Here is a 25,845-nt window from a genome sequence, read left to right as displayed (position 1 = left end):
AAAAAAAAAAAAAAAAAAAACCATTGCCGTCAATTCAATTCCAACTCATAGGAGGAAGAAGAAAAAAGAATACATAAATTATATTCTTAAATGTTTAATTTAAAAAAAAAAAAAAGGCTGTAAAATTGAAATGTTCTGTTTCTTTGGCACCAAAAAGGAGCCTCGGAGAATCTTCTGTTGCTAAATATTGGACAGAAGGCTTCTGAAAAATCCAGGGATTGCAGTAGGAAAACAATTAAGCTGAAGAAATTACATTAGTGGAGAACAGATGCCATACCCCAGTCATTGCCTCATTTCTCATGCATTTGGGGCTCACTGGTCTTTTAAACAAAATATTGACAAACACCTGTCTGTTTTGTTGTCAGGTAATGTTGTTTATATGAGAAGTACATACAATGCCATGAGAAATTTAGCTCTTTCCTTTGTATTGTAAGTTTCCAATTAAGATGAAAAGAAAACCAAGGAATTTGAAACATTTCTCTTACTTTAGATTTAATTTCACTGACATACTCAAACAATTTTTAGGTGGTCTTTTTTATTCCAAGATCACTCCAGAATGGCACATGCTTTGGCATCTGAGATTGTTTAACAGTGGCAACTAATTATTCTTGTTTGTTCGTGATATCTTGTCAAGAAACCAAGCTGTGTTCTCTTTTTGCTTTTGTTTTTAATTTTCTCTTTGATGGAATAGTAACATGAATAAAACGCTAGCATAATTAGACAGACTATGTTTTATATTCTCACAGAATCATATTTTTATAAAACAACATTTGTATGGATAAAACAACTTATGCACTAAATCATGAAGCCCAAAATTTAAGTAAATTTTTAAATTTCAAATTTTATCATCAGTAGGACTCTGAATTTTGTTTTTGTTTTGGTTACCATGCACTATTTATATTTTTCAGGTTTTCATTCCCATACCTTCTTTATGAAAATGTGTAGATGACTTTATCTCCTGTTTGACACTTTAAAAATGTCTTTCTGTTTTTCAATTTAAGGATTCATTTCAGCATATGGTCTGTTTAGCCTGATAAACCCTCCTGCACATTATAAAATAATTGTAGCTGTGGAAAACCATTCATACTGCTATAGTTAAGGTTATGCCAGTACTTTCATGAGCACTGACCCTTTCTCAATTCTAACAATTTATCACTGAGCAGTCAATTTGTTTTAAATCTGCAACCTGGCATATATGAACTGTATGACATCACATGTGTTACTCCAGAGACCATTTTAGTTCAAAAAAAGGACAGTTTTATTCAAATCATTTCTTTTGGGAAGTTGAAATGAAGCAAGTGTCTATTTTAATTATTGATGGTGTCACAACTAACCAAAATTATACTCTCTCAAATTAAAACAGAATTAAGCATAAAATATTTCAAGCATCTTATAGTTGTGCACATATCTGATGCAGCAATGCAAGAGGCAGATTCAAATGTTGATGGACAAATAGTAACATTGTTGCATGCAAAGATAAGGAAGTTTTATTTTTATGTGTATTTAATTTCCAGTGTAATTAATTTTTCCATTAAATTAGTAAATTTGCCACTCTTATTGATTTTTTTTACTCCTAAACACATATCATATAAAAATGTAGTACAATGTTGTATGTAATGAGAGAAAAATCAATAGAAGGCTTTTGAAATTTTTGAAATGTATTTCACCAACAGCCTCACTCTAAATATCCAGGCTTCCAGTATGTTTCTTCTAGTGTCTCTCACAGACAGCCACTTCTCACTGCCGACAAAACAATATATTCATTCTCCCAAGTGCTCCATCACGCTGTCTACAAATCTTACCTGTTCTTTAGGGCCTGGCTTTCTAATCAAGTTGGATAATTCCATGAATTACAACTTTATATATCCATTTGGTTATTGATCATGTATATAATAGCTACTGTGTGCAAGAACATTTTCTAAGCAATAGGGTCCCTCAAGGGAACTCAGGTAACGTAGTGCCTAAGGCACTTGACTGTTAACCAGAAGCCTGGCGGTTCAAACCCATCAGCCACTCCTCAGAAGGAAGATGAGGCAATCTACTTCGGTAGTGATACTGCCTCAGAAACCCAAGGAGGGGTCGCCATGAGTCGGGTCCGACTCAACAGCACATGACAACAACAACAGGGTCCCTCAAACATCATATGTTTGGTCTTGGGGAGGAAGAGGAATAAAGAATACATAAATGATATCTCATACAAAATATTTCTACTTTAACCTTGTTAAATACATTGATAATTAAAATATAAATTATTATTGCCCAATTGAAATACAAATTTGAAACACAAATAGAATGCCCCTTTACAATTTGAGAAGTAGTATTATTGTATCCATGTTATAAATATGGTGAGCTGTTATTATAATTTGTAATTATTTGATTTATTTTTCTCCATGGTACATTCAAGGAAACATGCTATGTTTTCTTGAATATTAAGAATCAAAAAAAAAAAAAAAAAAAAAACTCACTGATATCGAGTCAGTTGAGACTCATCGTGACCCCTCTTTGGGTTTCCAAGGCAGTATCTCTACTGAAGTAGATTGCCCGTCCTTCCTTCCGAGGAGTGGCTGGTGGGTTTGAACGACCAGACTTCTGGCTAGTAGTCAAATGCCCTAGGCATTATGCCACCAGAGCTCCAACACCAATAAATGCTTGGAATTAAAAATTAATGGCTTCAATTTTTCACTTTTCTCATCTATTCCACAGCAGTACAACAGACATTTATTTTTCAGTTTGAATAAATAGAATATTTTATCAATAAAATTGACAAGTACAAAAGTGAATATTTAACCCCACTAACCATTTGGTTGTATTACATGCGTATTTATGACTATTGGAGAAAAAAAAATGTATTCATTAATGTTGTTGTTGTTGTTGTTATGTGTGGTCAAGTTGGACCCAACTCACAGAGACCCCTCTTTGGGTTTCCAAGGTGGTATCACTATGGAAGTAGATTGCCCAACCTTCCTTCTGAGGAGTGGCTGGTGGGTTTGAACCACCAGCCTTCTGGTTAGCAGTCAAGTGCCTTAGGCACTACACTACGAGAGCTCCTTATTCATTAATGGTAGTATTATTTCTGTATGTGTGTGAAAGAAAATGGCACAAAGAATCCAACCACAAGTGGACAGAGGCAAAGACAAAGGAAAAAATTTTAAGTAATCAGTAGTTCTCTATCAAAAAATACAGGCTTAGAGAAAATGAAGGAATAAAATATCACAGAACTCAAGAATGTATAGGGTTAGTTTACCACATAGGTGTTGATGTTGTTATATGCCATTGAGTTGGACCTGACTCATAGCAACCCCTCCTTGGGTTTCTGAGGCAGTATCACTATGGAAGTAGATTGCCCAACCTTCCTTCCAAGGAGTGGCTGGTGGGTTTGAACCACAAGCCTTCTGGTTAGCAGTCAAGTGCCTTAAGCACTATGCTACCAGAGTTCCCACCATGCAGATAGTAAGTAGGTAAAATAAAAATCCATATACTAAGCTATTACATTTTTATTATGAAAATTGACATTTGAGATATAGCATTCTTATTCAAATAGGAAAAGCAACTAATCGTGGAGTGAAAATACACACACACACACACACACACACAAAAAGCAGAAGCACAGATAGAAACATGGTCAGGGAAAAATCAGAAACATATGCAAGAAAAAAAAAAAATCATGTGGAGAATTTTCCTATAACTTGATTTAAAAACAGCCATGAGTAGCTACTGGGTATTTGGAAAATGTTAAGAAACATTCTTTGTTGCATAATGAATCCTTCTAACAATAAAAGTAGTAGTACTAATAATAACTACCATAACAACAATATCTTGCACACATCACTTATTTTATGCAGCACACTATTTTAAGCACTTTACAGAGATTACTTCATTAAATCATTCATGATTATGACACTTATAATTGTTATTTCAGTGCTGATGACCCAACTAAATTGACAGTGTAAGTTCCTACCAATGAGGTTACTAACATCAATAGTACCACAACAACTAGAGAATGTTATTGAATCCTCACTGTAACAGCCATTGTGCAGAACTTTTCTACATGTGTTCTATCATTAAATCCTTATGTCAACACTATAAAATAGAAACTAGAAAGATAATGAAACACTGCATTATTGAATAATTATAGTAGAAATGTTGCATTGAGTGCTTCATAGAAAATTCATTATATTATGCATTTATAATATAATTAAGGGTGTGCACATTACTTGAACCCTGAACTAAGATACTCCTAATATTTGTAAATTGTCTAATATATTTCCTTCTCTCATCGTTCTATGAGCCCCATAAAAGAAAGGAGCACATTTCTCTTGTTCATCACTATATCACAAGAATTTAGGGAGGCATCTGACACATATTTTTAAATGGATGAATGAATACATAGACAATTCATGGAATAATTATCCAACATTGGACCTATGACTACATTTCATCCTCTGCTTAACTTTTCAGTTTTTTTTTGCCTTAGAATGAAAAATATCTTAAAATCACAAATATAATTACTATAAGTAGTGAATAGGCTGAATAAATACTAACATTTAATCATGTTTCATTAAAAAATTTAAGATAAAAAATTATTACAGAAAATGCCGTCTTTCTCTACTTTCCTTATTCTCCATCTCCATATCAAATTGGAAGCATTTCATTAAGCACAATCCTTCATTTGTTATGAATCCATCCTGACCATTTGGGTGATGCAAGTGGTTGAGACACTCAACTGTTAATCAGAAGGTTAGATATTAAAATCCCAGAGGAAACTTGAAAGAAACTCCTAGCAATCTGCTTTAGAAAATTGAGAACCCTATGAAACATAGCTCCACTCTGACACAAATGGGGCCCAACTCAACAGCAATTATTTTGGTCCTATAAACAATATGCTGCAAGTGATGTAAATATATCTACCACATGTATATTAACTCTAAGTTAGCAAAATAAATACAGTATTTTATTTTATTTTGAAATTCAAATAATATAATTGTGAGAAAGTATCAAAAATAACATTGTAAAATATTATTTACATAAGAGGTATCATAATCATTGTCAATTTTTTTTCAAAAAAATTCATTATTTATATTTTCCTCTTCCTTTATTCTGTCCATAAACTTTTTCTTTTTAACTTTTTATTGTCCTGTAGGTGAAAGTTCACAGAGTAAATGGTTTTCCATTCAACAGTTCATACATACTTTGTTTTTTGACATTGATTGCAATCGCTACAATGTAACAGTACTCCTCCTACCTCCTCCCTGTGGTTACCATTTCCTTTTGTCCTTCTTTTCTATCCATTCCTGCCTTCTGATGTTTATCCTTAGGTATATGCTGCCCTTTTGATCTCGTATGCTTAATTTTTCTAAGGAGTGTTACCTCTTCCGTGTTATTGTTCACTTTATAAGTCTGTCTATTGTTTGGCTGGAAGTTGAGTCATGAGAGTGAGTTCACTTCCAGGCCTGAAAGGTAGCTAAGGGCCTGTTTCGGTTACCTAGAGGCTCTCTAACAAGAATATACCACAAATGGGATGGCTTTAACAAACAGGAGTTTATTCTTACAATTTGGAGGCTTTAAGTCCAAGTTCAAAGTCCCAGACTCTAGAGGCTGGGTGAAAGCCCCTCAACCTTGGGCTTCAGCTCTACCTCCTGCTCCCAGCCCAATGAAGCTAGAAGCTTTTCTTCACTCAGCTGCTGGCTTCTGAGGCTGACAAGCCCAAGGTTGTCAAGTTAAAAGGCATAGTCCCAATGCGACCAAACCACATGGCAGGCCATTAATTCAAGTCCATTGAAAGTACCAAGGTCGGCAGAGCATGGCAGGCTGCTGAACAGCGACTTGGCTGCATGCAGGGTTCAAGCTAGAGACTGTTTCCCAAGACTTCTCCTTATATACAGGGAGCAGATCAGGTCCCTAAGGCAGCTTCTCAGCTACTCACAGTACATTCTACCATGGAGTTGATTACCAGTCTCATCATGGGAATACTACATCCAGCTGCCCAGCTGCCATGTCCAGCAAAACCGCACAGGTCATGAAATGAAGCGAACAAAAGTATTAAAGGTTTTCTTTTTTATTTAAAAGGAACGAGGGCCAGGCAGACACCCTGCATGTTATGCAAGAAAGACCCCTGATGCCATTGTTCTACTTTATTTATATGTTTGTACATGATTGCATCATTAGTCTTGGAATCCATGCAATCAGCTTATTCTCTACAGAGCTAGTTTTACTCCTCTACGTGCTCAAGGACAGAAGGTGGTCATTAAAACAGTCATAGAAATCTCCTCAGGAAAAAGGAGTGTAAAATGATAAATGTTTACTAGGACATAGTGGCCCGAATTATGAAACATCCCAATAAGATAAAAACATGGACTACTGGACAACATCCAAGTTTAATACTTTGATGTTTTGCCAATTAAGCATTTAAAAATGAGAGAGAACTTGCCATCTCTAAAAGTAAACATTCAACCACAAGAGAGGCCTTGCCATCTCTTAACCATAATTAGAACATGTGCCTTGCAATCATGTTCTTTTGGTGGGCTTTTTCTTGGTCTCCAACACCCAGCCACTCAACTAGGCCCAGCCAAGTTGACACACAGGGCCATAGTGTTGGGGCTTCCAGCAGTCTCTATCAGACCAGTAATCCTGGTCTTTTTTTTTTTTTTTTTATGATTTTGAGTTTTGTTCCACATTTTTCTCCTACTCTATATAGGATCTCCAATTTTAATCCCTTTCAGAGCAGTTGGCAGTGGTACCTAAGGACCATCTAGTTCTTCTGGTCTCAAGGTGGTGTAGGGTGAGTTTCTCATGGTCCACTAGTCCCTAGAATTGTTTCCATTCATCTTTGATTTTCTTCACTCTTCTTTGCTCTGGATGAGAAGAGACCAGTAGTTGCATCTTAGATGGCTGCTCACAAGCTTTTAAGACCCCAGTAGCTACTGACTAAAGTAAGACATAGAACAATATTTTTGTGTACTATGTTATGCCAATTAAACTTGATGTCCCCTGTGACTATGGTCTGGAGTTTGCAGGTCCAGTGACTCACTCCCTCAAGGAATTTGGCTGTGGCTAATAAGTTATTTTTAAGAAATATATATACAATTTGCTTATAGAGTAGATGTGGGATATGAAAGAAAAAGAAGATTAAAAGTTATCTCCAAGTTTTAGAGCCAAGAAACTAGAGGAATGAATTTTTTAATAACTATTGGAAGATAGGGTTGGGGATATCTAAAGAATGTAAAGCCCAGCATCTATCTATATGCAACATTTACAGTTTCCTGTTATTAGCAATTTGGCCTTGATGCAAGGTTGGAGATAATTGGAAAACAACTTTGGAGTACTTCAATTTTTTCTTGTGTCAATTTTGGTAAGACGTATTTTTAAATGGTCTTTTACATTTAAGTTTACAACTTTACTTGCATCCACTTTTTCAAATTTTCTTTCTACGATATTTTAAAAGTGTTTTGTTTCCTAAAATTGACTATCTTGTCTTCCTCTCCTTACATTGCAATTTTCCTTAGTGCTAAATTTTAATTGAAATGAAAATTTCTATTCCATTTATTATAAAACATTTCCCTACCTAATACATAAGATTTGTGATACTTACCATTTTGTACATCATCCGCATGCTGAAATGCTATAAAATGTGTTGATATGTTGCAATCTCCCAAATTGCCTGTTGTTTCCAACAGAACTGTCTTGTAGAAAATTCTGTGATGATTGACATATCCTATATCTATGCTGTGCTATGAGGTAGGCAGAAGCCGCATACACTATTGAGCCTTTGGAATGTGGCTATTTTGAAAAATTGTGTTTGATTTAAATTGAAATAACCTTTTATTTGAACTCTTGTAATATTTCAATTACTAATTTTGATCAAAGTACAAACAGTCTCCTGCCTTATATCACAGTCTACTTACTATATGTAAGTAATATTTTCAGAAAAGTGACTATATATGAATGGATATATACTACATTTTTAATAAGACAGGACTTAAAATTTTAGGTGGATAAAGAAAATTTTTAAGGATGTTCCCATTGAGTCATCTGTGGTCATGTTTGTATGTTTGTAAAAAAAAAATGATTAACTAAACAGTTATTTAAATGGCAGATGAGAAGACATGCTTCTTTTGAAGAGTATAGCATGTCATTGGTAGTTTGGTAAGGTCTGATACTTTCAAAACCCTTGGTATACAGAGCTTGTAATGGAGGAGCAGGCAGGTACATTTATATAGATGGCAATATCCACTGATAGGACGTCTGGTGGTGTAGTGCCTAAGGCATTTGACTGCTAACCAGAGGACTGCTGGTTCAAACCTACCAGCCACTGCTCAGAAAGAAGGTTGGATAATCTACTGTAGTATACCGCCTCGGACACCGAAGGGGGGGTTGCTATGAGTCGAATCCGACTTGACAGCAGTGCGTCGCAACAGATACAAGACCTATTAAAGAGGTGGTTGTCCTGGAATCTTATTGATGAATTGTAGTTTTTGGCAAAACTCTTCTATCAAGAAACAAATTAACAGGCTAAGAAAGAACCTGTGATGAGGAAAGGAGAAGTAAGAACATATGACTAAGATTTAATGCCAGAGTCCAGAGGTTAGGTAGGGAAGGTCTAGTTCGGGTATCTGGGCAAATACTTGCATATTAATTATATAAGTTTTTCTTGTGTTTAATTTTTACACATCTAAAATTATATGATTAACATATAACATTCTTTTTTTTTTCTCTCTCTTTTCAAATAGATGTATGGATCATTGATTATCAATCTACCTGAATATGTAATAGAATTTATCTGTTCATGTCAAACAAGGAATTCAAAGGATCACAAGGTTGAGGTAATAAAATATCTCTCTCCTTCTTCAAATCAGTTACTCATTTAATGGTTTTTACAGATAATTTTTAAACTAAATTTTTTGTTTAGTGTTGTTATAAAACATCATTCATGATTTTATATATACAAAATAATTCAACAGCTTGTCTATACATAAGAAATACTTGACAATAATTCAATGAGTAAAATGATCCATTCAGGAAAGACAAAGATAATAGTGAGAAATAAACTCATTAAGCTATGTGAAGAGTGGCAAAAATACTACAAAATTTGGCTTATCTGAAATGTACAAAATAATACTCAGATTAAGTATCACGCACTGTTACAATTCAGAAAGATCAACTATTTTGAAGAGATCAATTCTCTTCTAATTATATGTAATTGGCAAAGAAGAGCTTGTCCCACAAAATACAAAAAAGCCTAGGTAAAATGATAAGATAAACAAACACATCTTAGTCTAGTCTAAAGGTAAAGCAGGTATAAGCAGTAAGAAAACTTGAACAGAACAGTGTTTAAGAAATGAGTACAATCTCTTCATTATTGTTTTGTGATGCCTCATTTCATATATAAAAAGTACAATTTTAGTGTATGTATCAAGAAACAGCAAAAAAGAGTGAAGGAGTTGAATTGTTAAATAAATATGGTTAGAATATTGGCTTTATGTAAAAACATCTATTCACATTATTTATAATGTGAGTCTATATATGTTAAAGAGATAAAAGGGAAAACCCAACCATAAAAAGAAAAAGGAATGTGTGGTAGTTAAGATTATGTGTCAAGTTGTCTGGGCCTGGTTTTGGGTGGCTGGACAGAGGATGTAGTTATCCTCCATGATGAGACTGATAATCAACTCCTTGGTAGAATCTGCTGTGAGCAGCTTAGTAGCTGCCTTCAGAGTCGTCTGCTTCCAGTATTTAAGGAGAAGCTTTGAGAAAGGTCTCTGAGCTTTTTGGCACATCTGAATCCTGCATTTGTCTGAGTCTTCACCCTAGTGACCTGCCATGTTGGGCCTGCCAAGTTGTTTGCCAATCTTGAGACTGTTTCTGGACTTGAACGAGTGGCCTGCTGTGTTGCTTGATAATTTTGGGCCTGTGCCATTTTACTTATCGCCCTTGGGTTTGTTAGACACAGCAGCCAGCAATTGCTTGAGTTAAGACATGTGTCCAGCTTCAGTAGGCCAGGACCAAGAGGCAGAACTGAAGTCTAAGGTTCAGGGGTCTTCACCTAGTCCCTAGAGCTGGCACTTTGAACTCGGACTACTAGCCTCCTAAACTGTAAGAGAATAAATCCCTGTTTGTTAAAGCCATCCACTTGTGTTATTACTGTTGGAGCAGCACTAGCTAACCAAAATAGAATGTTAATTAATATTCTATATTAAAAAAATCTGGTTTTAAGATGGGTAGAACATACAGTGCATTAAAAAAAAAAAAGAAAAGAAAACTTGATCTAAAACAGGATTTGCTCACAGAATTATTTCCAGTGATTATTGACTGCTCTGCTCAGAAAGAGCACAGAGCAGGACAGGCAGAGGGTGCCAGGCAGGAAGGACCTGGCCAGTCTCGACTTTTCAGGATAAGGTCACAGCCCCTTTCCTTAAGTTCTGATTATTAAATAAGCAAATGAAAACTAAAACTACCATTATATACCACTTTTAATTCAAATGTGTTAAAATTATTTTTAAACAATTTAGTGATGTCTACTAGAATGTAGTGTAACATTTGATAAAGAAATTTTGCTAAATGAAGTAAATTAGGGTACAATTCCAAGGTGAATGTTTTTCAAATATTAAAATTACAGTTAGATTCTTTTAACGTAGATTTAATAACTATTATAAAATATTTTATATTAAAATACTGAATTTTAAATATTAATTAGATTATCAATATATATAGATTGCATATATTTTATTACATAAATGCCACTAAACAGAACTGAATTATTCATTTCACATGATAATACTTATTTATAATTATTGTATTTTATTTATTTATTTACAGATAACTGAACCCAGGAAGGCAAAAGTTTCAAAAAATAATTTGTCTGTACGTATGATGTATATAGGGTTGTCCTCTTGTACCTAAGTAACTATTTGAACTAAAATATACTTGTCTTCATAGAGGCCATTCCGTTTTTGTATTATAGAGACTTTATATAGATTTTTTCATTACGTCTGAAAGCAAAAGTTTATAGGTTATATATGTTGTACTTTTTTTTCATTAAAATTGTCAAGGCCACTTTCTACCATAGGAAATTAGAAAAATATAGTTTTCTTTTAATTTTTAATTAACTTATGTTTCTAATAAGTGAAGAGCAAAACAATGATGTTTAAGATTTTTTTTAGGGGAACAATATTAAAAATAAATATTTTCTTTGTTGATTTGCACAGAGCTTTGTCCTATGTGCACACACTGGATATGTACACAGAAATACAAAGCTAAAAAGGAATTAGCAAAATTTAAGCAGCGGACCTAGAAAAAATTTTCTATACTCTTACCTCTTTCTTGATTTATAGTGGAAGTCAGTAACAAAATTTATTACATGATTACTAAATATGGGATCTGACAATGTTGCTTGACACATTGTTCTGGTTTCCTAGTGCCACTCTGACAAGAACATACCACAATGGGATGGCCTTAACAAACACAGTTTATTCTTACAATTTGAAAGCTTTAAGTCCAAGTTCAAAGAACCAAGCTCTAGGGGCTGTACGGAAGCCCTTCAACGTTTTGGGCTTTAGATTGCCTCTTGTTCCCGGCCCACTAAAGCTACAGGCATCTCTTCACTCAAGCAGCTAGTGGCTAGTGAGGCTAACAAGTCCAAAAGTGACAAATAAAATGGCACAGTCCCAATGTTAACAAACCACACGGCAGGCCATTGATTCAAATCCATTGAAATTCCCAAGATTGGCAAATGTGGTAGGCTGCTGAACAACAACTCAGCTACATGCAGGGTTCAAGCATGCCATAAGCTAGAGACCGTTCCCAAAGCTGTTTCTCATATACAGGAAGCAGAACACATCACTAAAGCAGCTACTCAGCTGCTCTAGTACATTTCACCATGGAGTTAATTACCAATATCACCATGGGGAATAACTACATTCAGCTGCCCAGCCACTCAACCAGGCCCAACCAAGTTGACACACAAACATAACCACCACACGCATCTAATTTAATCCTCATGTCAACTAGTATCTTGTTGCTGTTCTTGTTGTTAGGTGCTGTTGTTAGTTTCCAACTCATAAGGACCCTATGCACGACAGAACGAAACACCACCTGATCCCGCACCAGCTCCATGATCCTTGCTACACTTAAGCCCATCATCACAGCCACCATGTCAATCCATCTCACTGAAGGCCTTACCCTCTTTCGTCCACCCTCCACCTTAACAAGCATGACATCCTTCTCTAGGGAATGGTCCCTTCTGACAACATGACCAAAGTAGGTGAGATGAACTCTGGCCTTTCTCGTTTCCAAGGAGCAATTTGGCTGCATTTCCTCCAGGACAGATCTGTTAGTTCTTTTAGTAGTCCATGGTAGTTTCAGTATTCTTCGCCAGCACCACAATTCAAAAGCGTCAACTCTCCTTCCATCTTCCTTATTCATTGTCCAGCTCTCACATGCATATGATGTTTGTCCTCAAGGAGACATCCATGCTCTTCAGAACTTGAAAGAATTCCTTTGCAGCTGACTTGCTCAGCGCTAAACGTCATCTAATGTCCTGACTGCTGATTTCATCGGCATCGATTATAGAATCAAGCAATGTGAATTCTTTGACAGCCTCAATCTTTTCTCCATTTATTGTGATGCTGCTTATTGGTCCACTTGTGAGGATTTTTGTTTTCTTTATATTAAGATGTCATCCATACTGCAGACTGTATTCTTCAATCTTCATCAGTAAGTACTTCAAGTCATCCTCACTTTCAGCAAGCAAAGTTGTGTCATCAGCATATTGCAGATTGTTAATGATTCTTCCTCCAATCCTGATGTCACGTTTTTCTTCATATAGTCCAGTTTCTTGGATTATTGGCTCAGCATATAGATTGAATAAGTATAGGGAAAGGATACACCCTTGTTGCTAGTTGTAATTAAGTTGTCTCAGACTCATAGTGACCACATATACATTATGAAATGTTGCCCTATTTGTATTCTTGGGTTCATTGTTGTGGTCACATGTATTTTGAATGCCTTTTAACCTAGGGTCTCTTCTTTCAGCACTACAGCAGATAATGTTCTATTGTATTCCATTGGGTTTGCATTGGTTAATTTTAGAAAGTAGGTCACCAAGTCTTTTTGTCTTAATATGGATGCTCCATTGAAAGCCACCACAGTAAGATAAAATTCGAGATGAACTGTAGTCTATTATCTTAATAATCCATTTTTCACGTGTGGAATAGAGGCTGAGAATTTAGTTTGTCTTTAGTTACACAACTACTGTCTGATTTCAGAGCTCATATTGAAACCCCAACTTGTTTGATGCCAAAGTCCAGGACCTTAATGTCTGTGATGTCACCTTTCACTTCACACTATCCAATAAGATACTCTCATTTTCTACATGTTTAAGTCAGTGTCTATTTCATCAATTACTTAACATCCTACTTTCCAGTTATTGCCCTTGGTTCAGCCAGGCCTCCTCCCTGTCCCTTGTACATACCATGCTAGCTTCTCCCTTTTTATCTTTACTCAAGCTCTTTCAGGCATAACCTTTTTCTCTTCTGAAAGCTGTGCCCACATTAAATGCTTAACATCACTTAGCTTTTACTCTAGGATTAGTAACTCAGATTGCATTTCATTATGTCATTCCTTAATTATTTCAGACATGTTATATTTACCATGCCTTTGAGAAAAGTTTGTATTACTTGTTTCTTACAATTCTTTTCTGTACCTAACACAATGTTAAGCAAAGGTTCATTTGTTTAAAGTGGACATAATATACCTGCAGTCCCTGAGTGAATCAAAAAATTAACTTGGTCAGCTGTGAACTGAAAGGTTGGAGGTTCAAATCCACCCAGAGGCATATTTGAAGAATGTCCTGGTGATCTACTTCCAAAAATTCAGCCATTGAAGACCACTGAAGACCACTACACATGTGGTTACAGTGAGTTGGAGTTGACTAAGTGGCAACTGATTTGGATATAACTGATCTTCCATGCCTTTACATCCCTCCCCATCCTCCATCTCAAAAGCTTTTACCACACCCCCAGACACGTAGCACCTTTTGATTCTAATTGTGTTGACCTGCCACACACAACTCCCATGGAGTTCATTTCTGTTAGAAATAGTGTTCTCAGAGTCTCCTATACTTTTGCGTTTCCCAGAGATATCCTTGAGCAGCTTCTGAGCCAAAAGAGCATTTTTTTCTAATTCCCAACAAAACCTCCTGGTAAATAATATAATTTCATTACATCCATAAGCAACACCCCATTCATTGCACCATTCAAAGTTTAACCATTCTCAGCTACATAGAATTTTATGTTTTTATTGTTTCCAAGATCTTAAGTTTGTGATAAGGAAAATTCTCACATTTTGAATCAGATAATGCTTCTGATTAATGTGCTTCTAACCTCTCTGGAGATGTTTCTGAGGGTTCACCCCTACCTGGATTCTTGTTGAATAAGCACTTTGGCATTCCATTTAGGTTTTAAAGAAATCCATTGCCTACTCTAAAGTGCTATAAAATATTAGTAGTATGAATTTAATAACAATGAAGTAAGCAGCATGGTGAAGAAGGTTGATGGGGTTTGAGTGAGATTAAATAAAGAAATAAAATGTTGAAGTACCTAGCATATTGTAGCTCATTTAATTCCTTAGACTATTATTTATGCCTCTTTCCATTGAACAATAATAATAATAATAGTTATATGTATTTCTTGAAAATCCATGCAAATATATAATGTATGCATTTACCTCAGTAACAAAATTTATATTCAGGATATTTGAATATGTAAAAAATGCATTTGCTAACCATATATTTGCAGTAAACATTTATTTGTGTTGTTATTTTGAAAGAAATAAATTAATATTTTAAGCAGACTTAAACTAGTTCCCAGCATTATGCCATACATTGACAGTTGCTGCTGTTGTTAGGTGCTGTCGAGTTGTTTCTGACTCATTGCAACCCTATGCACAGCAGAACGAAACACTGCCCGATCCTGCACCAGCTCCATGATCCTACTTGGGCCCATCATCACAACCACCATGTCAATCCATCTCACTGAAGGTCTTCCCCTCTTTTGCCAACCCACCACCTTAACAAGCATGACATCCTTCTCCAGGGATGGTCCCTTCTACCAAAATGACCAAAGTAGGTGAGATGGAATCTGGCCATTCATGTTTCCAAGGAGCATTTTGGCTGCATTTCCTCCAGGACAGATCTGTTATTCTTCTAGCAATCCATGGTACTTTCAGCATTGTTCGCCAGCACCACAACTCAAAAGCACCAACTCTTCTTCAGTCTTCCTTATTCATTGTCCAGCTTTCACACGCATATGAGGCAATTTAAAAGCATGACTTGTGTCAGGGCCACATTAGTCCTCAAGGAGACATCCATACTCCTCAGCACTTGAAAGAGGTCCTTTGCTGCTGCTTGCCAGTGCTATGTTGTTGCTGTTGTTAGGTGCCATTGAGTTGCTTCCAATTCATAGCGACCCCATGCACAACAGAATGAAACACCGTCTGATCCCATGCCAGCTCCATGATCCTTGTTATACTTGAGTCCACTGTCCCAGCCACTGTGTCAATCCCTCTTCTCGAAGGCCTTCCCCTCTTTTGTCGACCCTCTGCCTTGCCGAGCATGACATCCTTCTCCAGGGAATGGTCCCCTCTGACAACATGACCAAAGTAGGTGAGACGAAGTCTGGCCATCCAAGGAGAATCTTGGCTGCACTTCCTCCAGGACAGATCTGTTAGTTCTTTTGGCAGACCATGGTACCTTCAGCATTCTTCACCAGCACCACAACTCAAAAGGATCAACTCTTCTTCAGTCTTCCTTATTCATTGTGCAGCTCTCACATGCATACGAAGCAATTGGAAATATCACGGCCTATGTCAGGAGCATCTTAGTCCTCAAGGAGACATCCTTGTCCTCAGCACTTGAAAGAGTTCTTTCGCAGCTGACCTGCCCACTGCTGCACGTCATCTAATGTCCTGACTGCTGCTTCCATTGGCCGCAATTGTAGAACCAAGCAATGTGAATTCTTTGACAACCTCAATCTTTTCTCCATTTATCATGATACTTCTTATTGGTCCAGTTGTGAGGATTTCTGTCTTCTTTATATTGAGATGTAATCCATAGTTCAGACTGTGTTCTTCAATCTTCATCAGTAAGTGCCTCAAGTCATCCTCACTTTCAGCAAGTAAACTTGTATCATCAGCGTATCTCAGGTTGTTAATGATTCTTCCTCCAATCTTGATGCCACATTTTTCTTCATATAGTCCAGTTTCTCAGATTATTTGCTCAGCATATAGATTGAATAAGTGTGGGGAAAGGATACAACCCTGATGCACTCCCTTCCTTATTTTAAACCATGTAGTGTCCCCTTATCCCATTTGAATGACAGCCTCCTGGTCAAGGTACAGGTTCCTCATGAGTACAATCAAGTGTTCAGGAATTCCTGACAGCAGCTATGATATCCCTTGTTCCACATCCTCTTCTGAATCCAGCTTGCACCTTTGGAAGTTTTCTGTCAATATACTGCTACAACCATTTTTGAATTATCTTCAGTAAGATCTTACTTGCGTGTGATATTAATGATATTATTCTATAATTTCCACATTCTGTGGGATCATCTTTCTCTGGAATGGGTACAAATATGGATCTCTTCCAGTCAGATGGCCAGGTAGCTGTCTTCCAGATCTCTTGGCATAACCAAGTGAGTGTCCCCAGTGTGGAATCCATTTGTTGAAATATCTTAATGTGTATTCTGTCAATTCCTGGAGCCTTGTTCTTCACCAATTCCTTCATTGCAGCTTCAACTTCCTCCTTCAGGACCATTGGTTCTAGATCATATGCCACCTCCTGAAATGGATGAAGATCGACTAGTTCTTTTTGGTACAGTGACTCTGTTTATTCCTTTCATGTTCTTTTGATGTTCCCTGCATCATTCAATGTTTTACCCCTAGAATCTTTCAATATTTCAACTTGAGGCTTAATTTTTTTTCCTCAGTTCTTGCAACTTCAGAAATGCCAAGCATGTTCTTCCCTTTTGCTTTTCTAACTCCAGGTCTTTTCACATTTCATTAGAGTAATTGGCTTTGTCTTCTTGAGCTGCTCTTTGAAATCTTTGGTTCAATTCTTTTTTCTTGTCATTTCTTCCATTTGCTTTAGCTACTCTCCACTCAAGGGCAAGTTTCAGAGTCCCTTCTGTCATCCATTTTGGTCTTCTCTTCTTTTGTTTTCTTTTTAGTGACCTCTTGCTTTCTTCATGGATGATACTTTTGATGTCATCCCACAATTCATCTGGTTTCCGGTCATTGGTATTCAATGCATCAAATCTATTCTTTAGATGGTATTTAAATTCAGGAGGGAAATATTCTAGATCATATTTTGGGTCTCAGGGACTTGTTTTCGTTGTCTTTAACTTCAAGTTGAACTTGCATATGAGCAGTTGATGGTCTTTTTCACAATCAGCTCCTGGTCTAGTTGTGGCTGAATACATATATTGAGCTTCTCCATTGCCTTTTGCCACAGATGTAGTCAGTCTGATTCCTGTGTGTTCCATCTGGTGAAGTCCACATGTACAGACACTGTTTGTATGGTTGAAAAAAGGTGTTTACAGTGAACGAGTCATTGGTCTTGCAAAATTCTACCAAGTGACTTCCAGCATTATTTCTGTCACCAAGGCCAAATTTTCCAACTACTGGTGATTCTTCTTTGTTTCCAACTTTTGCATTCCAGTCACCGGTGATAATTAACACATCCTGATTGAAAGTTTGGTTAATTTCAGACTGCAGAATTTGATAAAAGTCTTCAATTTCCTCATCTTTGGCTTTGGTGGTTAGTGCATAAATTTGAATAATAGTCGTATTAACAGGTTTTCCTTGTAGGCATATGGATATTATCCAATCACTGACAGCATTGTACTTCAGGACAGATCTTGAAACATCCTTTGTGATGATGAATGCCATGCCACTCCTCTTTAAACTGTCGTTCCCAGCATAGGAGATCATATGCTAGTCTGATTCAAAATGTCCAAAACCAGTCCATTTCAGCTCACTAATGCCTAAAATATCAATCTTTATGCATTCTATTTCATTTTTGACAATGTCCAATTTTCCTAGATTCATACTTGCTACATTCCATTTTCTAATTATTAATGGATGTTTGCCACTGTTTCTATTCAATTTGAGTGATGCTACGTCAGCAAATGGAGGTCTTGAAAGCTTTACCTTATCCATATGCATAAGGCTGATTTGACTCTGATAATGCGGTTCTTGCCCAGTCCTACTTTGAGAGCTTTCTAAGCTAAGTGACCCATCTTCCTTCTCTGTATTGGACCATGTTTCTGGACTATTCATAAAGTTGCACAGTAATGTATCAGACAGTGTTTCTCTGCTATTCATAGGTTTTCCCTGCCAGTTCTTTGAGAAGTGGATGGCCTCTTCCTTCTTCCTGGTCTGTCTCAGTCTGCAGCCGGGCTTATTATACTTATGCACCATGTGCACACCACTGGGTTTGAAACACCAGTGGCACAGCCTCAAGACTCACAGCATCATGTCACCACAGTAGGACAAACCAACAGACAAATTTGTCTGATATAGCCAGTGCTATACATCATCTCATGTCCTGACTGCTGCTTCCACTGGTGTCGATTGTAGAAACAAGCAATGCAAATTCTTTAACAACTTCAAACTTTTCTCCATTTATTTTAATGCTGCTTATAGGTCCAGTTGTGAGGATTTTTGTTTTCTTTATAGGGAGATGTAATCCATACTGTACACTGTATTCTTCAACTTTCATCAGTAAGTGCCTCAAGTCATCCTAACTTTCAGCAAAGTTGTGTCATCAGTGTATCGCAGGTTGTTAATGATTCTTCCTCTAATCCTGATGCCACATTTTTCTTCATATACTCCAGCTTCTCTGATTATTTGCTCAGCATATAGATTGAATAAGTGTGGGGAAAAGATACAATCCTGATGCATTCCCTTCTTGACTTTAAGCTATGTAGTGTTCCCTTGTTTGGTTTGAAGGACAGCCTCCTGCTCTTTGTACAGGTTCCTCATAAGTACAATTAAGTGTCCTGGAATTCCCATTCTTATCATTGTTATACACAATTTGTTGTGATCCATACAATCAAATGCCTTTGAGAGTCAATAAAACACAAGTAAGCATCTTTCTGGTATTCGTTGCCTTGAGCCAAGATCCATCTGAGAGCAGCTATGATATCTCTCATTCCACATCCTCTTCTGAATACAGCTTGCACCTCTGGAAGTTCTCTGTCAATATACTTTTACATATTTTTTTGAATTATCTTCAGTAAGATCATACTTTCATGAGATATTAATGACATTTTTCAATAATTTCCACATTCTGTGGGATCATCTTTCTTTGAAAAGGGTACAGATATGGATATCTTCCAGTCAGTTGGCCAGATAGCTATCTTTCAAGTCTCTTGGCCTAACCAAGTGAGTGCCTCCAGCAGGGCATCCGTATGTTGAAACATCTCAATGGTATTCTGTCAATTCCTGGAGCATTGTTCCTCGCCAATTCCCTCAGTGCAGCTTCAACCTCTTCCCTCAATACCATTGGTTCTTGAACATGTGCCACCTCCTGAAATGGATGAACATTGACTAGTTCTTTTTGGTTCAGTGACCGTATTCTTTCCATCTTCTTTTGATATTTCCTGCATCATTCAATATTTTGCCCATTTAATTTTTCAATATTGCAACTCAAGGCTTAAATTTTTTCCTCAGTTCTTTCAGCTGAGAAATCCCAAGTGTGTTCTTCCCTTCTGCTTTTCTAATTCCAGGTCTTTGCACATTTCATTATAATAATTGGCTTTGTCTGTTCTAGCTGCTCTTTGAAATCTTCTATAAGCTTTTTTATCTTGCCATTTTTTCCATTTGCTTTAGCTGCTCTCTGCTCAAGGACAAGTTTCAGAGTCTCTTCTGACATCCATTTTGGTCTTTTCTTTCTTTCTCATATTTTTAGTGACCTCTTGCTTTCTTCATGGATGATGCTCTTGATATTATCCCATAATTCTTCTGGTTTTCAGTCTCTGTAGTTCAATGCATCAAATCTATTCTTTAGATGGTCTCTGAATTCAGGAGAGCTATACTCAAGATCATATTTTAGCTCTCATGGACTTGTTTTAATTTTCTTCAACTTCAAGTTGAACTTGCATATGAGCAGTTGATGGTCTGTTCCACATTCAGTTCCTGGCCTGGTTTTGACTGAAGATATTGAGCTTTTCCATCACTTCTTGCAAACAATGTCATCAATTTGAATCGTGTGTACTCTGTCTGGTGAAGTCCACATGTATAGCCACTGTCTGTGTTGTTTAAAAAAGGTATTTGCAACGAATAAGTCATTGGTCTTACAAAATTCTATCATAAGATCTCCAGCATTATTTCTGTAACCAAAGCCAAATTTTCCAACTACCAGTGATTCTTGGTTTCCAACTTTTGCATTCCAATAACCAGTGATAAGCAACACATCTTGATTGCATGTTCAGTCAATTTCAGACTGAAGAATTTGATTTAAAAAAAAAAAATCTTCAACTTCATCATCTTTGGCTTTGGTGGTTGGTGCAGAAATTTGAATAATAATTGTATTAACCAGTCTTCCTTGCAGGTGTATGGATATTATGCTATCACTGTAACTGAGGATATTATGTATCATTGTACTTCAGGAAAGATCTTGAAAAATCTTTTGTGATGATGAATGTCATGCCATTCCTCTTTAATTTGTCATTCTTGGCATAGTAGATCATCTGCTTGTCTGATTCAAAATGGCCAAAACTGGTCCATTTCATCTCAGTGATGCCTACCATATCAATCTTTATGCATTGCATTTCATTTTTCACAATTTCTAATTTTTCTAGATTCACACTTTGTACATTCCATGTTCTGATTATTAATGATTGTTTGCAACTGTTTCTCCTCAATTTGAGTCATGCCATGTCAGCACTTGGAGGTCCAGAAAGACTTACTTTATCCGTACCATTAAGATTGGTTCTACTTTAATGAGGCAGCTCTTTCCCAGTCCTCTTTTGAGTGTCTTCCAACTCAAGGGTCTAGTCTTCCTGCACTGTGTTGGACAATGTTTCCAAGATGTTCTTAAAGTTGTACAGTAATGTATCAAACAGTGTTTCTCTGTTATTCATAATGTTTTCTCTGGCCAATTTTTGAGAAGTGAATGGCCTCCTCCTTCTTCCTAGTCTTAGTCTGGAAGCTGCATTGAAGCCTGTGTACTATGTGCAACTCTACAGGTGGCTGAGACACCAGTGACACAGTCTCAAGCCTTACAGCAATATACAAGCCTCACTGGGTGACAAAGTGACAGAAAAGTTTGTCTCCCTTAGCTGTTGGAAACCTCTGCACCCTCCTCCTGCCTAATTCCTACCTGAAACCTGCCACTCTGTAGTCCCCGGCTGTTCCTGGTCTCTCCATTTCCTGGCTCTAAGGAGCTTGGAGCATAGCATTACCTCCCGCTCCTTTTCACCTGGATATTCTGCTGTTCCTGAGGTCTCCAAGATTGACTGCTCCTGGTCCCGCCTTGTTCTCCCTTCCTTTCTCCAAACCTGAAGCATCACAGCATCCCTGGCCTCCCCCAGCCACTCCAACACCCACCTGCTGCACTGGCTTGCTTATCTGGCCTGTCCCTGGTGTTCCAATGCCTGCCTGCCACACCTGGCTTGCTTTCCTTTCCTGACCCTGGTGCTCCACCCACACACTCAGCAGATAAGAAATATAATAAAGATCAGAGAAAAAATAAATGAAACGGAAAAAAAAATAGAGAAAATCAACAAAACAAAAAGCCAGTTCTCCAAAAAGATTAGCAAAATCAGCAAACCATTGGCAAACAGAACAAAAGAAAAGAAAGAGAAGATGCTAATTACAGGACTAGTAAAAGAAAAGGATGTCATCAAACAGAACCAAATGAAATAAAAAGATACTGACAGAATATTATGAAAAACTGTACTCCAACAGATCTGAGAACCTAGAAGAGATGAACAAGTTCCTAGAATCACAAGATCTATCTAAATTATCCCACTCAGAAGTAGAATACCTGAACAGACCCATAACAAAAGAAGAAACTGAACAGGTCATTTAAAAAAAAAAAAAAAAAAAACCTCCCCACAAAGAAAAGTCCTGGCCCTGATGGCTTCATTGAAGAATTTTACCAAATATTCAGGGGAGAATTGACACCTATACTACTCAAGCTATTCCAGAACATAGAAAATCATAGAATACTCCCAAACTCATTTTATGAAGCAAGCATAACACTAATACCAAAACCAGCGAAAGACACCACTATAAAAGACAACTACAGGCTAAAATCCCTCATGAACATAGATGCAAAAATCTTCAACAAAATTCTAGCCAACAGAATCCAACAACGTATCAAAAAAATAATATATCCTGACGTGGGATTCATACCAGTTATGCAGGATGGTTCAACATCAGAAAGACAATCAATGTAATCCACCACAAAAACAAAACAAAAGAACCATATGATTGTATCAATCGATGCAGAAAAGGCATTTGATAAAATCCAACACCTGTTCTTGTTCAGAACTCTCAGCAAAATAGGGATAGAAGGGAAAATCCACACATAATAAAAGGCATATGTGCAAAGCCAATTGCCAATGTTATTTTTAATGATTAAAGGCTCAAGGCATTCCCCTTATGAATGGGAACCCGACAGGGGTGCCCTCTATCACTATTTCTATTTAACATTGTATTGGAAGTCCTAGCCAGGGTAATAAAGCAAGAAAGAGAAATAAAAGGCATACAGATTGGTAAAGAGGAAGTAAAACTATCTCCTTTTTTGTATGATCCTGTTCATAGAAAACCCACAAGACTCAACAACAACAACAACAAAAAATTACTGGAACTAATAAAGAGGTTCAGCAAAGTGGCAGGATACAAGTCAACATACAAAATTCAGTTGGATTCCTCTACACCAACAAAAAGTCCTCTGATAAAGATATAAGTGAAACAATACCATTTGTAACAGCTACTAAAAAGATAAAATATCTAGGAATAAACCTTACCAGAGACCAAAACACTTATACAAAGAAAACTATAAAACACTACTATAAGAGGCAACAAGGGGTGTACTTAAATGGGAGAACATTCCTTGTTGAGGGATAGGTAGACTGAACATTGTGGAAATGTCAGTACTAGCTAAAGCAATTTACACATTTAATGCAATCCCAATCCAGATACCAACAATTTTTTTAAAAGACATGGGAAAGTCAATTACGAACTTCATATGGAAAAGAAAGAGACCTCAGATAAGCAGAGCACTTCTGAAGAATAAGAAAATGGGAGGTCTCACACTCCCAGATCTTAAAACCTAGTACACAGTCATAGTAGTCAAAACAGCTTGGTATTGGTACAATGATAGTCAGATAGACCATTGGAATAGAATCAAAAGGACAGAAATAGACCAACCCATCTATGGGCAGCTGATCTTTGACAAAGGTACAAAACCCATTCAATGGGGAAGAGACAGCCTCTTTAACAAATGGTGATGGCAAAACTGGATATTTACTTGCTGAAAAATGAAACAAGACCCATACCTCACCTCGTACACAAAAACAAACTCAAGGTGGATCAAACAAAAACCCAAAACTATAAAAATTGTAAAAGATAAAACAGGGGAAAATCTAGGAGCCCTAATTTATGGAATAAATAGACTACCAAATATAACTCAGAATGCACAGGATATAGAAGAAAAGCTAGATGACTGAGACCTTTTGAAAATTAAATTCTTATGCACATCAAAAGACTTCATCAAAAGAGTAAAAAGAGAACCCACAGATTGGGAGAAAATATTTGCCTATGACATATCTGACAAAAGATTTACCTCCAAAATCTGTAGAAAATTTCAACATCTCAACACCAAAAAGACAAACAACTCAATTAAAAAATGGGCAAAAGACTTTAACAGACACTTCACTAAAGATGATATGCTGGAGGTCAACAAACACATGAGGAAATGCTTGCCAGCTTTAGTCATTAGAGAGATGCAAATCAAAACATTGATGAGATATCATCTCACCCCAGCAATAATAACAAAGTTCAACAGGACAGAAAAATAGCAAATGCTAGTGAGGTTGTGGAGAGATTGGAACTCTTGTGTGCTGCTGGTTGGATTGTAAAATGGTACAACCTTTGTAGCAAATGGTATGGCGTTTGCTTAAAAAACTGAAAATAGAAGTACCATTTGACCCAGTGATTCCATTACTAGGAACATATCCTAAAGAGGTAAGAAGCAGTGCATGAACAGACACATGCACCCCTATGGTCATTCTAACACAATTCACTATAGCAAAGAGATGGAAACAACCTAAATGGCCATCAATGGATGAATGAATAACCAAATTATGGTACATTCACATAATGGAATACTATGCTACATTAAAGAATGATGCAGGATATGTGAATCATCTCACAATGTGGATGAGCCTGGAGGACATTACGCTGAGTGAACTAAGTCAATCGCAGAAGGAAAAATACTGTATGACTCCATTACTGTTAAAGGACAAGGATTTACTTGAGAAAGGGGACACACTTTGTAGATTACCACGGTGAGGAGCGAAGGGGAGGGATTAATTTTTGGCAAGTTGAGGCCACACACTGACATGAGTAAGGGGAGGGTTGGTATAGAAAGAGTCTGTGACCACCATGATAGCATTAGTACAAAAGAGTACAGCAAATTGTGTACATAAGATATAGACAACAGATGCTAACACCAACTAGTATGTTCACAATACTACATTACCATTAACACCAAACTCCAGGCTGTAGATAAATGCATAAGATGTTTATCTGAAAAGATCAGATGGGGATCAGAGAAAAGGAGTATATTCTAGACCAAGGGTAGATTCAGTGGAGACTAATCTTACACAAATACCAGTGATACAAAGTACCCCCAATCCTTACAGAAACAACGAAAGAAAGACATAAGGTAATCCCTCACAGGCAGCCAAACACTGTGGGAGACAGATCTAACAGATCTACCAATGCAGAACCTCAGTATTTGGAGACTCCAGACTCAGCTGGCACAACAAAATATATAAAAGTCTTGCTCCTCATCCTACATTGATGAATAGTGACTGGGGTCCTAAAAGCTTTCAAGTGACCATCTAAGTTGCACCTAATGGTCATCTATCATCAGAAGTGAAGAAGAGTGCAGAAAAAAAACAAGGACATTTGTAAGCAATCAGCCCTGGGACATAATGGCCCTCCAGACCAGAAGAACTAGATGGTGCCCGGCTACCAATGCCAACCACTCAGGAAAGGATCAAATCTGGAAGCCCTGGATAGAGTGGGAGGAAAATCATGGAGCAAAATCCAAAAACCCAATAATGACCAGAATAACTGGTTGGATGGAGTCTGGTAAGACCCCCAATACTATGGTCCTGGGATGCATTCTCGACCTGGAATAAAACTCACTCCCAGAGGCTGGCTCTCAGCACAATAGTAAACAAGATGTACACACAGACCACTCAACCCAGGGTGACACACCCACATACTCTATGGAAATGCAGCCCTTGGAGCAATCCACCATGGGGCACCACAGAGGCAACATTCCCAGAGAGGAAATGCAAGACACACAGGAGTGCATAACTATGAGGGACATGGAGGGAGGGTTACTGGGCAGGGAGGGGAGGATACTGGGTGTGTTGGATTGGGTTCTCTAGAGAAACACAAAAACCAGCAAAGTATATATATACATATATATATATTTATAGAGAGAGAAAGAGAGAGAGAGAGAAATTTATCTTAGATAAATGGCTCACAAGCATGTAGAAGCCAACAAGTTCAAGCTGAAAAGTTCGTCTCTGGAGGGGGATGGGGCCC

This window comes from Orycteropus afer, unplaced genomic scaffold, assembly GCF_000298275.1.
Source record: "Orycteropus afer afer isolate SDZICR_OR568_19922 unplaced genomic scaffold, OryAfe1.0 scaffold00203, whole genome shotgun sequence".
Lineage (NCBI taxonomy): Eukaryota > Metazoa > Chordata > Mammalia > Tubulidentata > Orycteropodidae > Orycteropus > Orycteropus afer.
This window is presented reverse-complemented; position numbering follows the sequence as displayed.